General features: G+C 44.3%; 1 protein-coding gene across 1 annotated transcript in view; it reads left to right on the forward strand.

The window, feature by feature from the left end:
* The first annotated feature begins 336 nt into the window (after positions 1-336).
* Positions 337-15,480, forward strand: part of opn7d (opsin 7, group member d) — a 45,813-nt gene continuing 30,669 nt past the window's right edge. Inside the window, exon 1 of the mRNA XM_012820083.3 lies at positions 337-629. The gene's annotated coding sequence lies outside the window, so the exon portion shown is untranslated. The remainder of the gene's footprint in view (positions 630-15,480) is intronic.

The raw sequence follows: 15,480 nt of genomic DNA on the forward strand, positions 1-15,480 counted from the left end.
TCATTCCTGCACTCAGCTCCAGTCTTCCACGCTGCGCGGATTTACGCCGAAAACACGTCAGGCTGCGCGAGTGTGAGTGTGTGTGTGTGTGTGTGTGTGTGTGTGAGTGACTGCCGCTGAGTGAGGAAGCAGGAGAGAGGGGGAGAGAGACACACAGAGAGAGAGAGCGAGCATGTCCCTTGTGAATGGTGTGCCTTTCAACGTGTCTGTAGGTGTGTGTGTGTGAACACACACCACTGAGTGTGAGTCCTCTCTCTTATTGTGTCTGTCTGTCAGTGTGTGAGTAGGTGGGTGGGTGTTTGTGCATGTGTCTGCAAACGTAAGTGTGTGTGTGTGTGTGTGTGTGTGTGTGTATGCACACATGCATGCGTGTGGATGTGTAAGTGTGTGAAGGAGAGAGAAAGAGACAGTAACAGACAGAGCGAAAGACAGAGCAGCACCTCAGCATGCCGTCTGGATTGCCGCACACTTGACTCCCCCGGTCTCCATGCCCCAGTGGTGGTGGCTCCCCCCCCCCGCTCTGCCTGAAGACAACGCACCCCAGCTGGGGTGAGCCCACAGGGAGCCCCCCCTGGACCCCACCTGGCCTCCATGAGTTTATCTGAGGACACCCTGCCTCTCCCTGAAAGGTAGGTAAAGCTACGGGTGCATGACTGTGAACTAGTGAAGGTGCCGCCGTCGACCTGGGATGCGCGGCGCGGCGCAAACAAGCGTGGGGGAGGTTGTGTTGTTGGGGAGGTTGTGTTGTTGGGGAGGTTGTGTGGGTCAGTGCCTTTTAGGTTTGAGGGGATCAGGGGTCCATACATTAGGAGGCTGGATGCTGACGCGTAGGGGATGACCTTCCAAAAAGGCTTGTTTCTATTTTTTGCTGATGTTTTTTCTGGCTCACCTGGAGGTGTCAGCAACTAAGGAAGACATCCCTTCTGCTTTTAGTTACCCTGTCAGTGTGTGTGTGTGGGGGGGGGGGTGTGGGTGTGGGTGTGTGTGTGTGTGCGTAAACATTGTTTTTGGGAGTGTTCCCTTATCTCTCCTGTTTGTTTCATATATAGAAAGCATGTAGAATCAGAAGTGTGTGTGTGTGTGTGTGTGTGTGTGTGTGTGTGTGTGTGTGTGTGTGTGTGTGTGTGTGTGTGTGTGTGTGTGTGTGTGTGTGTACAACGGTTCTGGCGTTGAAAAGCAACACTTCCTCTACACACTTGTGTCTTGTGTCCCCAAAACACAAAGTCTCGCTTTTCGCGACATTTCTCAAGATGCTCTTTGTATCTTTTGACTTTTCACGGTGTGTTTGTTTCTGAAGCTTGGATGTTTTTTTTTTTTTTATCCTTTGAAGAGGGTCCCTAAAAGCACATTCTCATCAAGAAAATGGGCCATCTGGCTTGGGGCCTGGTTGTCAGAGCGTGGACCGAGTGACACAAAGGGGGCTTATTGGCTGCCTTCAGCTTCATTTAACTCAACTGTCTAATTGCTGTATGTGTAAATGTTGTTTTGAGGGTAATTACGCCAGCGACCACTCGATGGCTCATTATTCTGGCAGAGGATTTGAAGTCATTCAGATGAAACACAAACAGAGGATCACTTGAAATGCATTTCCTCAGTTTGAAAAAAGTAAATGTATCAGTTAAAAAAAAAACCTGTACTTTATTAATTAGGCAATACAAAATGTTCTATAGATCTTCTATAGCTATATGGATAATAATGTATGTATTGTATGTATTGTATTTATGTCTGTAAGGAAGAATCATGTGTAACTCTGGGAGTCTGCTGAGAGACAGAGATTATTTCATTCCCAAACAGTCAGATGATAGAGAACACGAGACAGAGGACAGAAGGACAGAGGCAGCATTCCGCATTCCGCATATCCCAAATCCTAAATCCCCAGCCATAGTTACGATGCTAAGCTAAATACAAATTTTCATTTAAAGCTTTACTTTCTTGCATTTGGTTATTTAACTTAGCGGGCAGGAGTCTTGCAGTGCGGTCAAAGTAAACATTTAATCCTTAAGAACTGAATCCTTGACCTTGGCTTGACTTTGAAGAAAATAGGAAATGTGTTGGAAATGGTATACAGAATTCTGGCCATGCAGTCAAGCTCATAAAGTAGGCACAGCATTCTTCACTAAATAGATGTATTTGGAATTGTGAAGTGGGCATTTGATGACAAAGCCCCTTTGCAGTTATTTCCTATGTTGAATTGTTGTATGTAAGCGATAAAGCACAGAAGGGGGCGTTATACCTCAATGTTACACCCCAAAGTGTATAATTTTCTGCTACCCAAAATGCTGTGAAGTCCATTATCCCGCTTAAACCACGATTGCCATACTTGCATTATGTTAATTTGCAGATATTATTTCCATGTTTTGGTCGAACTTCTTCTTTCCTCCACACACTGAGTCACAGGACAAACTGCCGTTACTAGTTCTAAATGGATGGTTGCTATGGCAAAGCCCAGTCATTAGTTCCATACCTCTCATTGCCAAGCTAGCACATCCCAGCATTCTGTTGAGCATTACCTTTGTAAAATCACTGTACAAAAGTGATTTTAGACATCTATAACTTGTTGCTACTCTCTGTACCTCCAATTTGTAACCGTCACAACCCGACAGTTCATTTAAACTTCATAACGAATCTGGCGAGTTGATATGCAAGTGTAATACAGTAAAAAAAAACAGGGACTGCTTCATAGGTGTTGAATACAAAATCGCATGAAGCCGTGGTTTGAAAAAGAAATATCACACTGAAGGTTGTGCTGTTATAATGCATATCTGCGTGGCTGTTGTTATCCTACTTTAAGCCTGAAGCCTTATTGTGACAAACATATCACATCTGCTCTAATAGACAGCGAAACAGGATTACCCACTTGTTTGATGTTGCGTAGTGAGACAGATGTCGATACTCCGTCTTTAAGCCTTTCTGTGGAGCTATCGCTCCTTATTCAGTATTTTGCTTGTACTGAGCAATGACCTTAACAGTCACTGCCAATTCTATGATAATTTCACTACCTGACTTTTCCCAGTGAACTTTGTAGAGTCATTCCTTGCAGTATATTTAATCAATAATCTAATCTAGTTGCAAATGAAACATCATACTGTATATGAGTGTGTGTGTGTGTGTGTGTGTGTGTGTGTGTGTGTGTGTGTGTGTGTGAGAGAGAGAGAGAAAGAGAGAATTTGAAAGAGACGGAGAGTGAGAGAGAAATGAAAAGGGCAAGGGCTTTTAGATGATTGTCTTGTGCTTGTTTTGCCCACTCTTATCTAAACGCCCATCATATACATTAGTGTGAGTCACCCAGGCTGGAAGCCCTTACAGATGAATGATTTCATAAGTGGGACCAGAAAAAAAAACACCCAGACACAAAAATAAACGTTAAAATGCCAATATGTGATGCATCGAGCCTACTGGCCTGTGTGTGCTTAACCATGGCGGTATCTGCACAATGTCAGTGGTCACCAGAGAGAGAGAGAGAGAGAGAGAGAGAGAGAGAGGTAAAGAGCAAGAGAGAGAGAGAGAAAAAGAGAGAGAGGGAGAGAGAAAGAGAGAGAGAGAGAGAGAAAGAGAGAGAGAACACGGAGGAATATGCCGCTTTGATTTACGGCGTCATACAGCTTAGTGGTGGTTATGTAAGCACTGAGCCCAGACCTCGTTTCCCGCCGCGCTGGGCGGTAATATCGGCAGTGCTGCTGGGCAACGACCCATGTGGCTCTCACCAGCCCAACTGCCTCTGGACCCCCGGCACAGGAAAAAACAGACGTGGACGAGAGAGTTTAATAAACAAAAGACTAACCGTAAAATAGATGTGAAATGACTATGAAAGCTGCTGAGTAGACTAAGATAGATTTCAAAGCCTCCATGTCCATCAGATGTAGATCTGTGTCTTTCAAAATGTCTTCGCTCATCGCTTCAAGGTGTCCTCCTTGCGATAACTTTGTGATGTTTCTTTCTCCAGTGTCTCTCCATCTCTCTTGTGGCTCTCTCCCAAGTGTCTGAGAAGCCCTCAATTATACCACTAAGGGGATGTAAATCACGTATCTAACAGTTGCACACAGCAGCTACAAATTCGGAAGCAAACCATATCGGGTAGCAGCAATCTGCTTGAGGCTGGCCGGATAGTGATAGAACAAGACTCATAAGCACCTAGTATGGCCCATTGACTCTTAGAACCATATATGTAGAGGTCACAACTGATGCAAACAGCATGTGCAAAACACAGATAACAGCATTCCTTAGACTGAGACATTCTCTTGCAAAGAGTGGCAGTCACATTATAGGAGGTAGCGATATTTTCACTGAAACCCTTCTCATTAAATATGGAGCTTGACCTGAAATTTCTCCAAAATGTCACAGGAGAGGAGAGGAGATGAGACATGAGAGATGTGAGGGGAGAACAGAGAGATGAGGAGAGGAGGGGAGGGGAGAGGAGAAAAGAGATGACAGCACAAGACATAAAAAAGAGAAAGCACAAGAGAACACAAGAGAGGAAAGGTCAGAACAGCAGTTCCCAAACTTTTCATGGCAGGCTCCCCCTTTGACAATGAGAGGGGAAAAAATCATGTTCCGGTTCTCTCAACCCCCTCAACACACACACACACACACACATCCCAACACCCCCCCCCCCCCCAAACACACACACACACACACACCCCACACACACACACACTTTGGGAAGCACTGGGTTTGAAGAGGACTGCTTTAAAAAAAGGGGAAGAGAGGGAAAAGTAAGAGGAGAGATGAGAGGTTGGAGGAGAGAAAAGAACAGGAGTATGTATAAGATAAGATGGCTGAGAGAGGAGAGGAGGGGATAGGAGAGAGAGGAGCAAAGTAGAGGACAGGAGGACCTTGGAGAGAAGAGGCTACAAGGAGGCTGGGGGAGGAGAAGAGAGGTGGGGCAGGAATAAGTTATATGGGGAGAACGAGATGAGAGTTTACTGTAGAGAAGAGGACAGGAGAGGGCAGGAAGAGGCTGAGAGAGGAGATGAGATGTGGGGAGAGGTCTCAGGTGAGAGGAGGTTGTGGGAAAGGTTTGAGTCAGGGATGCAGCGGTACAGTGGGCCCACGGTTCCCACGGCGGGCCCACGGTTCGGTATGTATCATGGTTTTTGGGCCATGATAATGGTTCACTTTCGGTATCTTTAGATTTTATTTACCTTTTCATGTAATTTAAATCACTCTTTTAAAACAATAAACAATGAATTTTCCCTCTAGACAAATAAAACTTTATGTTCAGAAAAATGGCAGCATGACTGACTAGGCCTGGTTTCTGTACAGTGAGGTATCTTTCACTTGCTCTGAGGTCCAGGTATCAGTGGAGAGAGCTACAGGGTGTCTGAGTCGATTCGTTTTCAATTTCTCTCCGTGATTTTTCATAGAGCTTTACAGCTGAAATGTGGCCAGGAGGGGACATTATAACACCTTTCATTTTTCCATCAGGAATCCTGCTTTAAAAAAACACGAAAAGGGCTGCAAATCTTTGGCCAGAAATACTCCCACTGCTTTCGATTTCAATGAAAGGTATAGCATGGGCCACAGAATAACCCATTCAATTTTGGGGCAGCTCTGACTCACGGGGCAGCTCTGCAAATTTCGTTTCACTTTTACTAACGATTGCCCCTCTAGTTTCTTTGTTCTGTTTTTGTGGTTTATGTGATTATCTGGTTCACATATACTATAAACTATTGCAATACCACCCCACTCCATCAGGAGGTACAGTTAACCCCTGAGGTCAAGAGACATTGACAGTAGTAGAGATAACCTGAGTGATGTTTGTTCTATCTGCAACCTCTGTGCATTCTTGCATTGAATACTAAACTAAACGAGTGAATCCTCTCTTACTGAGAACTAAGTTATCACAGTTTTTCTATCTAACACAAATTATTGCTGGAAGGCAACAGCGAGATATTGTTGTGTTTCCGCTAACGAGTGTACTCCCCTTGCTCCACCGGGGATAGTGCCGAGTGATGGCGACGTAATGGCGACTAAATCCCTTAGTTCACATGTGCGTATTGAACCACGGTGGGCGTACAGAACGGTTCAAATCTTTTCAAGTGCAGAGCACTGATGATTGCTGAATCCTATTTGACAGAGATCATTATTTACTTCATATTTATGCTTGAAATACATATTTGTTATTGAGGGACTCATGGACCTTAAAGCAGTGATGCAAACATAGAAAAGACTGTCATTGTTGTTTTTCACATGAATATATATATACGTAGCTATAACACTTCAGAAGAACTACTCATGTGGTGTACCGTTGCATCTCATCTCACAGAGACGTAAAAGCCGATGATATCTGGACAGGTCAGAGCATGGACGGATTATGAAACCATGGGCCCCTGGGCCTGGACATGTAAAAGGCCCCCTCCCCTTTGTGCGTACCCGCGGCTGCAAAAATGATGCGCTCGCAAGACATTACTTAAATGTAATGACATTTTTTTTCAACACCACATTAACTAAATTCACCTGTACCTCAACAGGATCTACAAGGCACATACACATTTTCTAACACAGCGCAGGTACACTCAACAGCAAAATAACAAAATACACCTTTTTCAACCACAAATAAGAGATATATAACAGCGACCTCACGCACGGGGTCTGGCTTAGGGGCCGTTCGGTAATCCATCCCTGGGTCAGAGGGAGGCTGGGAGAGGTGAGGTTTTAAGAGCGAGTGGTGATGGGAGAGGAGAAAAGGAGTTTGAGGAGAAGAGCAGTATGGAGAGGAGGCGTAAAAGGAGAGGTTAGGAGAGCAGAGAACAGAACTGTGAATACGAATGGAGAGAACGGGGAGGAGAACAGCAGAGCGAGGGGGGCATGGAGAGGAGAGGAAGATAGGAGAAGAAGAGAAGATGAAAGCAAAGTGAAAGAGTAGAAAAAATAGCAGCAGGAAAAGACACGAAGGGACCAGAGACATGTGAAGCACAGGAGGGGAGACATGAAAGTTGGAGAAGAAGGGGAGAGGATGAGGATGAGGAAGAGGATTTACTGCAGTCTGGTCTCTTTTCACTCCCCTTTGTCATCCTCTCCCTTCCTGTGACTGCTTGTGTCTCTGCCTCTTCATCTTCTTCAGCATCACTGTGGAATCAGGCAAGCTGAGCCGTAGGAGTCCGCTTGGCAAGGACAATTAAATGTAGGAGGGACAAAAAGAAAGTGCGAACAAAGTGGAGCGAAAAAAGTTGTGAAATAAAAGCAAGGGAGCACTGGGCACTCAGAAGGTGTTGTGCTTTCTCATTGCCATAGAAGCCCCCATTAACACATGTGCCTTCTTCTCTCCCTCCCCTCTCTTTCTTTCTCTCTCTCTCTCTCTCTCTCTCTCTCTCTCTCCCTCCCCTTTCTTTTTTTCTCTCTCTCTCCCTCTGTCTCTCTCCCTCCCCTTTCTCTCTCTCTCTCCTCCCCTCCCTGTCTCTCTCCCTCCCCTCTCTTTCTCTCTCTCTCCCCTCTCTTTCTCTCACTCTGCCTTTCCTCCTTCTCTCTCTATCTCTCTCCCTCCCTCTCTCTTACCACCCTGACCCTGTCTTCTCGTCTGAATTCCAGAGTGAGATGAAAGGTGTGAGAGTTCTTTGGGCACTCTTCTCCAGCAGATAGTACAGGTGGTCTTTTACCACACAGGCATTTTGTGCCAGCTCTACCTGGCTGACGGCCATCATCCGCATGTCGGCTCAACACGGTGCTAATCTGAAGGTTCTGTCAATGCTTCTTTCCTTCTGTTCCTTTTTTCCCTATTGGCCTAAACCTCTTAACTCAGTCTTTTTGGACCACGTTAAATTGCTTCTCACTTTGAAGTGTACAGGGATCTCTCAAAAAAAAAAGTCCCTCTGCTTGCCGATGCTGATATTTGTTGATTGGTGTGACTTAATACGGTTTGACAGCATGGTGGCAGATATCATGCGCTGGATGTTTGATGTGAGGGGGTTCTCCTTATGATGGAATAGTTACATAAGGCTGCGTGGAATGGGGACTTTGTGTAAATGTGTGTGTGTTTGTGTGTCTGCGTGTGAGTGAATTTCTTTGAGTCTGTGTGTGTGTGTGTGTGTTTTTCTTTGCTTTCCTCTGCGGGCAGTTGGAGTAAGTGTGGCAGGAGTGGGACTCACTGAGGCGGAGGGACAGACTGAGCTGAGCTGGACATGCTTGTGGTGGCATCCTCCTGGGCAAAGGGGTTGGGGGTGGGGGTGGGGGTGGGGTGGTTCGGGTTCGGGCTCATCTTACAGCTCAAAGCAAGGCTCCAGTGGTGTGTGTGTGTGTGTGTGTGTGTGTGTGTGTGTGTGTGTGTGTGTGTGTGTGTGTGTGTGTGTGTGTGTGTAGAGGGGGTGGTGATCAGGGGGTTACATTTTACAGGTCAAAGCATGGCTCAGTGGTGTTTATGTGTGTGTGTGTGTGTGTGTGTGTGTGTGTGTGTGTGTGTGTGTGTGTGTGTGTGTGTGTGTGTGTGTGGTGGTTAGGGGTTCCATCTTACAGTGCAAAACAAGGCTCCAATGGTAGGAGCTGGAGGTGTTAGGTCTCCAAGGAAGACTAACGGCACATTTCCGAGGACATCGGGGGTAGGGGCCAGGCTAGTCCGAGGTTTCTGGTGTGTGTTACAGTAAGTGTGTCATCCTCCTGAAGAGAGCGAGGAATTCGTGAGATTGGGACTAGTGTGAGCGGTTGAGGGTACACTGAAAAAACAATCGGTTTCAGGTAGCGTGAGGCTAGTGGTCAAAAGTTGGATCTACAAAAGTGAAGCAAGATTCCAGGTATGTGTGGTTTGAGGTGTGGCATCCTGCTTGGCATAGCTGGGGAACAGATTTTGTGTGTGTGTGTGTGTGGTGTGTGTGTGTGCTTGTGTGTGTGTATATGTGCGTGTGTGTGTGTCACAATTGGAAAGTCACGAACAGGCTTTCTCCCAGGAGCTTTCTCACAGCCTCCAGCAAAAACAGCATGGTCCTGCTTTTGAGTCTCCTCCTCTCGTTGTTAGAAGTGCCATCCAGTGCCCACCGTGTTGTCCATTCCTTCCAGCTCTGTCTCAGTGTCTTCAGTCGCATTCAATCAGTTTCAATTCAGTGAAAATTCAATCTACATTGTGTAATGGTAGATTGGAAATGTACCCACAACTGCGTTCCTGTACAGGGTTCTAATACCATAATCAAATTTGATGACGATACCACGGTGGTAGACGTGATCACAGGGGACGGCCTACATGGATGAGGGCCAGCACCTGGATGCGTGGTGTGCCGACAACCACCTGGACCTTAACACCCAGAAGACCCCTCAGGCGTGCTAGAAGCCAAACACATGCCCCCATCTACATCAGTGGAGCTGATCGTCCAAATCTCTCTCTGATCAGAAATGTGCGACAGCACCTTCACTTCCTGCGGCGTCTTAAGAAAGCTCACCTGATACTAGCAGACTTTTACCGCCATAAAATCATGAGCATACTCACCGACTGTGTCTCTAGTGTTATACGGCAATAGCTCCGCCTCAGACTGTAAAGCACTCCAGTGAGTGGTGAAAACTGCCGAATAGATAATAATAATAATTATTATTTTTATTTGTAACGCACTCTTCATTCAGAAGAATCTCAGAGTGCCAACATAGTAGAAACTAACTATAATAATAAAATAAAATAAGACTAGTTAACATAAGCATAATAGAAAACTTAGTGACACATCCCCGCCACCCAGCTGCCCACCGCTGAGAGCCTTTACTGCCTGGGCGAAGAGCACTGTGAAGGAAGCATCCCACCCTAACCATCCCACGGTGTTGTTTTACTCTCCTCTAATCCGGCAGGTGTTAAAGGAGCCTCTGCTCCAGCACCAGCAGGCTCAGGAAGAGCTTCTTCCCTAAGGCTGTGACTGCTGAACTCCACACCACCGTGCCAAGCCCTATTGCAGTCATTACTGCACTGTCTCAGCAGAGGTGTAAAAAGTACTGAAATGTTGTACTCAAGTAAAAGTACAATTACTTTGATGAAATTTTACTTAAGTACAAGTAAAATTACCCATCTAAAAATCTACTCAAGTAAAAGTAAAAAGTAGTTCATTTAAAATGTACTTTAAGTAAAAGTTACTTAGTTACTTTCAACAACTTGATGGGGGCCGCTCCTATATAGTGCAAAAAAGGACAAGGGGTCATAAATCCAATACAAAAACTAGTTATTTTTTATTAAAGGAGAATCTTTAGAAATATAAGTGCAATGACATTAAACATGTCAAACATTAAACATGTCAACACAACATTTAAGAACTTTTGGGAGGACATGTCAAGACATGACAGCTAAAATAAAAAGTTAAAATACCGCTGCCCCACTTAAACTTTGGTTACTTTACTTGTGTCCACCTTTAGAGCATTAGTCTACAAACTTCTTGTTGAGTTTGAGCAGCAGCTGATTTTCAAGATGAGTAGAGTTCATCCGGGCTAGCTTTGCATTGAACAGCAATCCAGCACAGCTGAAGAGTCGCTCGCAGGTGGCCGAGGCAGGTAGGCCAGTATTGAGTTTCAGGGACAGTTTTTTGATATTCTGAAAGGCGTTCAGCAGATCCATATTGACTGAGACACAGGCTAGGTACCCTTCTAACTCCCCTGTGCCTTCTGACCTTCTGGACTTCATTGAGGAAAATAAATCATCTTCATCTGATGAATGTTGTCCAACTTGCTCCAGCCTCCAACATCCGGTCAAGGTGTTGTCTGACATAGACTAGACCTGTAGAATGACAAACAACATTTCTGACAATTAAGTATTGAGCTGCCATCAAGATTCAAGACTGCATCATAACACAGAAATAGCTATAAATAGCTACTTGAGATGACAGACCTACAGTATACAGAATTATAGCATTATTTTCTATTTCTACATGCATCACAATTCATAATCCTCAATTCTTGCTAACCGGGACCCCTTAGCATGAACATGAAAGACGTGCACGTTGCAAAGCCACCACTTATCGTTATCAATATCTGACTAAACATCGTGATAAATTGCAGATAACGACATACACATTGACTTGTCCAACTGTCTGAAAACGATGGTGTGCGCATTCACATTGTTCTGTTTCAAGGCATGGGAGGCAGCCAAATGATTAGCCTAATATCAGTTTATGTGGTGTATTTCATTGCTGATGACTGATCTGCAGTTTTTAACACAATATGAGAGACTGAACATAATAATTCTATGACCTGAAACGAATGGAAGACAGGAATGGTATTATTAGTCTATTGGATGACCGCTGTCGACGTTAGCATACTCAGGTCAGTTGCAAGTGCTAGCCAAAATTAGGCTACTACCTACTAGTGCCATGAAACGCATATTTTGCTTAATGGAGCAAAGCTAACTAAATGACAAAAACGCTGTCTGAACTACTAATGGAAAGGGACAAATACTGTACTTACCAACACATGCTTGCGCAGATTTGAAGATGAATTTGTATAAGCAGAAAGTTCTGACTGACGGATTAGGCACAGTTTACACAGCATATAGCTGTTGCCTCTTTTACGTTGGAAGGCAAACTGCTTGCTGAGATGTAGCCACGGGTTTTCTTCATCTTCTTTAATTTCAACTGGCGGAAAGTTCGGTGCTTCAGCTTGTTGGTGGTCCGCAGCTTGTTGGTAGTCCGCACTATCATCTTCCTCCATATCTATCTCTCGTGACTCGGCACCTTACTGGCGCCTTGCATCGACTCCATCATCCACTCTATGCAGCATCCACCACTGCAGTGAGCATTGTGGTGCGCGATTCCTGCCTTGAACTATGTTTTTTTTTTACTCATTAACGGATGTAATTTCCAATGTAGCGAAGTACAATACTTCAGTCAAAATCTATTTAAGTAAAAGTAAAATTACCGATTTAAAAAACTACTTAAAAATTACAAAGTACACAAAAAAACTACTCAATTACAGTAACGTGAGTAAAAGCAATTTGTTACTTTACACCTCTGTGTCTCAGTACTGTTATATTTGCACTGTCTCAGTACTGTTATATTAGCCCTGTCTTAGTACTGTTATATTAGCCCTGTCTCAGTACTGTTATATTTGCCCTGTCTCAGTACTGTTATATTAGCCCTGTCTCAGTACTGTTATATTTGCCCTGTCTCAGTACTGTTATATTTGCCCTGTCTCAGTACTGTTATATTTGCCCTGTCTCAGTACTGTTATATTTGCCCTGCTCATTCTTGCACAGGCTGAACCTCTCACGGTGGTCTGATTACTATTATTTCTACTGCACATACAACCAACTGTGCATTTATTGTCTGTGCTGTACATACAACCCTTATATATGCACTCCCCCTTCCAACTCTGTCCACTTCACCTCTATATATAACATATTTAATATATTATACATATATAACAATCTCTCTTTGTATGGTGCCCAGCACTGTCAATAACACTGTTTATGCTGTACGTTATAGCATCACTTATGCTGTAGTATTTACTTATACCTGCTCATATCTGTCAATAATACTATTCTTTTGTACTTCTGGTTAGATGCTAGCTGCATTGTAACTGTACTGTGCACAGTGTGAATAAAAGGTGAATCTAATCTAATCCAATCTAAACATGGTAGATGATAGGAAAGTTACATCACACATGCTTTTTCCTACTTCTAGCTTGTGACGCTTGCATGTTTTGATATTAATCGTACTATTACCCCTTTGAGTCACGGCAGAGGGCTGCACTTTTGTAGGCTGGCGACTCAAAGTTGTGTTGTTGTTTTTTTCCCTGATTGTCAGCAGTTACTATAGTTACTTGTGTCACGGCATGTTTTGTTGATGTCAGGAGCTCAGGGTGACAGGGCTCAAGTACAGGCAGTGTGTCAAACAGAGACAGAGGCACTGTGACAGATAAAGAGTGAGTGTGTGTGTGTGCTGTGTGAAAGAAGGAGTGTGCATTACTCCAGTTTTAAAGCTTTTTGGTGAAGGTGTGTGTGTGTTTGTCTGTATGTTGTGTTTCTGTGCAAAAGTGTTTTTGTCTGTGTGTGTGCTCCTGTTTGTCTCCCTCTCTGTCGCTCTCTATATCTGAGCGTGTGTGTTTATCTGTGCGTGTGGGTATGTTTGTGTGTGGGAGTACACTGGTAGTGGCGGGCGGGGGGGGATTGGAGGGTTGCAGAATCTCATTTTTCAAATGAGTCCTCTGCTTGTGACTGAAATCTGATCTGATGTGTGATAATGAATCCCACCTCAGCATCTCCGCCTGTCCGCATGTGTGTGTGTGTGTTTGTGTGTGTGGGTGTGTGTGTGTGTGTGTGTGTGTGTGTGTGTGTGTGTGTGTGTGTGTGTGTGTGTGTGTGTGTGTGTGTGTGTGTGTGTGTGTGTGTGTGAGCACAGCATACCCAAACAGCACCGCAGCACACTCCATCACTGACCCGCTCCTTAGAGGATGGAGGAGCCCCTATATATATTTATTTATTTGTTTATTTGTTTATTTGTTTGTTTGTTTGCAAACATCTCCCAGGCATAGCCCATGCTTCATTGCTGGTATAGCCTTGCTTCCTACTTGGGCCAGTTGCACCTCAGACTTACTGTTTTATTTTTTTTAATGTTTGTAAGTCATCTTCAGAAAGCTGCTATGCGATTCAGCTCGCTTCATTCTCTATCTACAGGAGTCCATTCCGTTTGGTATTGAGAAGGTATTGAAGGGAAGCAGAGAAAGTATGAGAGAGAGCAAGAGATAGACACCGTGTCAGGGCTTGTTTATGTTTGTGTGTGTGTGTGTGTGTGTGTGTGTGTGTGTGTGTCTGTGTGTGTGTGTGTGAGTGTCTGTGTGTGTCTGTGTCTGTCTGTGTGTGTGTGTGTGTGTGTGTGTGTGTGTGTGTGTGTGTATGTGTGTGTGTGTGTGTGTGTGTGTGTGTGTGTGTATGAGAATGTGTGTTTGAGAAAACCATTCACCGAGAAAAATGTGCACTCGTTTTCCCCCAGTTGGCAGCGCTGATTCGCCCGCCGTGCCTCGGCACAGAGCGGCTCCGCTTGCTGAGAAATGAAATCATGTCTCCAGGTTACAGCTCTGAGCCCTGCGTGAAGGGATGAGAGGACTACGCAGCAGCAATTAGATATGTGCACCTCAGGGCTAGCCAAGGCGGCTGCAATCCTTTAGCCTAAACTTCATATTAAAGAGCGAGATACAGAGAGACACCAGCGGAGGACCAAAAAAAAATTATAATAAAATTAACATTTAAATGTTTTGGTAAACTCACCTGTGTGTAAGTGTATTCTATATATGTAGTTGATGTAGTTGAGGATACTGGCTTGAGAGGAGATACACACACATTTGCACACACATGCCCTTAAGTAAACACACTCACACATACTCGCAAACTCACACATTTACACACTCATGCCTATCTCTATGATGAAAGGCACACATTTCAGAATTGCTCTTAAGATGAGCACACACTCACACACACACACTCACACACACACACACACACACACATACACAGATAACCGCAAGACTACAAAGGGCCCCCGTGTGTAAAACTACCTTCAAGTTCCACCTGTCCGCATATGGATTTTTGACACGTTGTTCCTTTTAAAAGGCTTTCCGCAGCACTGCAGATGGACACGTTTCAAAGGGGCCCTACTTATTTGATGTGCCACTTCAGGCACCACAGCTATTGACCATGAAGTTCAAACAGCTAACGATGGGATTCGTTTTGGGTGTGTAGTTTCAATAAGGAGAAGAGGGAAGATGAAAGCAAACAGCGATGGTGAAGAAAAGAAGCGTTTGAAATAATCGACTTTCAAATAGTCGATTGTTGCTTTTACACAGAAGAGAGACTACAGTGTCATTACTTAAGGGCCCTCAGTGGGGACTAGTCTTCTTGTGTCAGAGGTCATTGGTTAGAGTAAAGATCTAAAGACAATTGAAGTTTGTCGTTGAAGTGTTTCCTCATAAAATCAACCCATAGGTTGACAAAAACACCACTCACTTTCATTGTTTAACTGACTGAGATAGCTTTGGTATTTTCAGCTTCTTGGTATGCTGGATTTGAATGTTCGAACACTGACTGACTCACACCCAGATGTACACTAAATTCACTCAGGCTTATAATGTATCTTAATATACTTCCACTGGGACCACTTTATAATCCACACACACACACACACACACACACACACACACACACACACACACACACACACACACACACACACTCACACACTCACACATACACAAACACACACACACACACACACATACCTTTACACTAATAATTGGAAATTGATGTTATAGAGAGCAGTGAGCAGAAGTAAATCTTTCAGCTCACAGGGAAAAAAACAATTACAGTCATGGAATATAAAAAATATCGCATCATTTCCACAAGCCAATCGGTCCACCAGGTTGATGTCAAAAGTTCACAAGGACAAATCAAAGGTGATATTTAATCTGCAATCACCAGACGTGACTCTGCATGATGTAGGGATTTAGCGTGACACGTCCGAAACGGAGGGGAAAATCTCCATCGGCATTAATCAATTAGGACAAAACCACCAAAACCGCCAAAAGGCAGAATCACTATCA

This window comes from Clupea harengus, chromosome 4, assembly GCF_900700415.2.
Source record: "Clupea harengus chromosome 4, Ch_v2.0.2, whole genome shotgun sequence".
Classification (NCBI taxonomy): Eukaryota; Metazoa; Chordata; class Actinopteri; order Clupeiformes; family Clupeidae; genus Clupea; species Clupea harengus.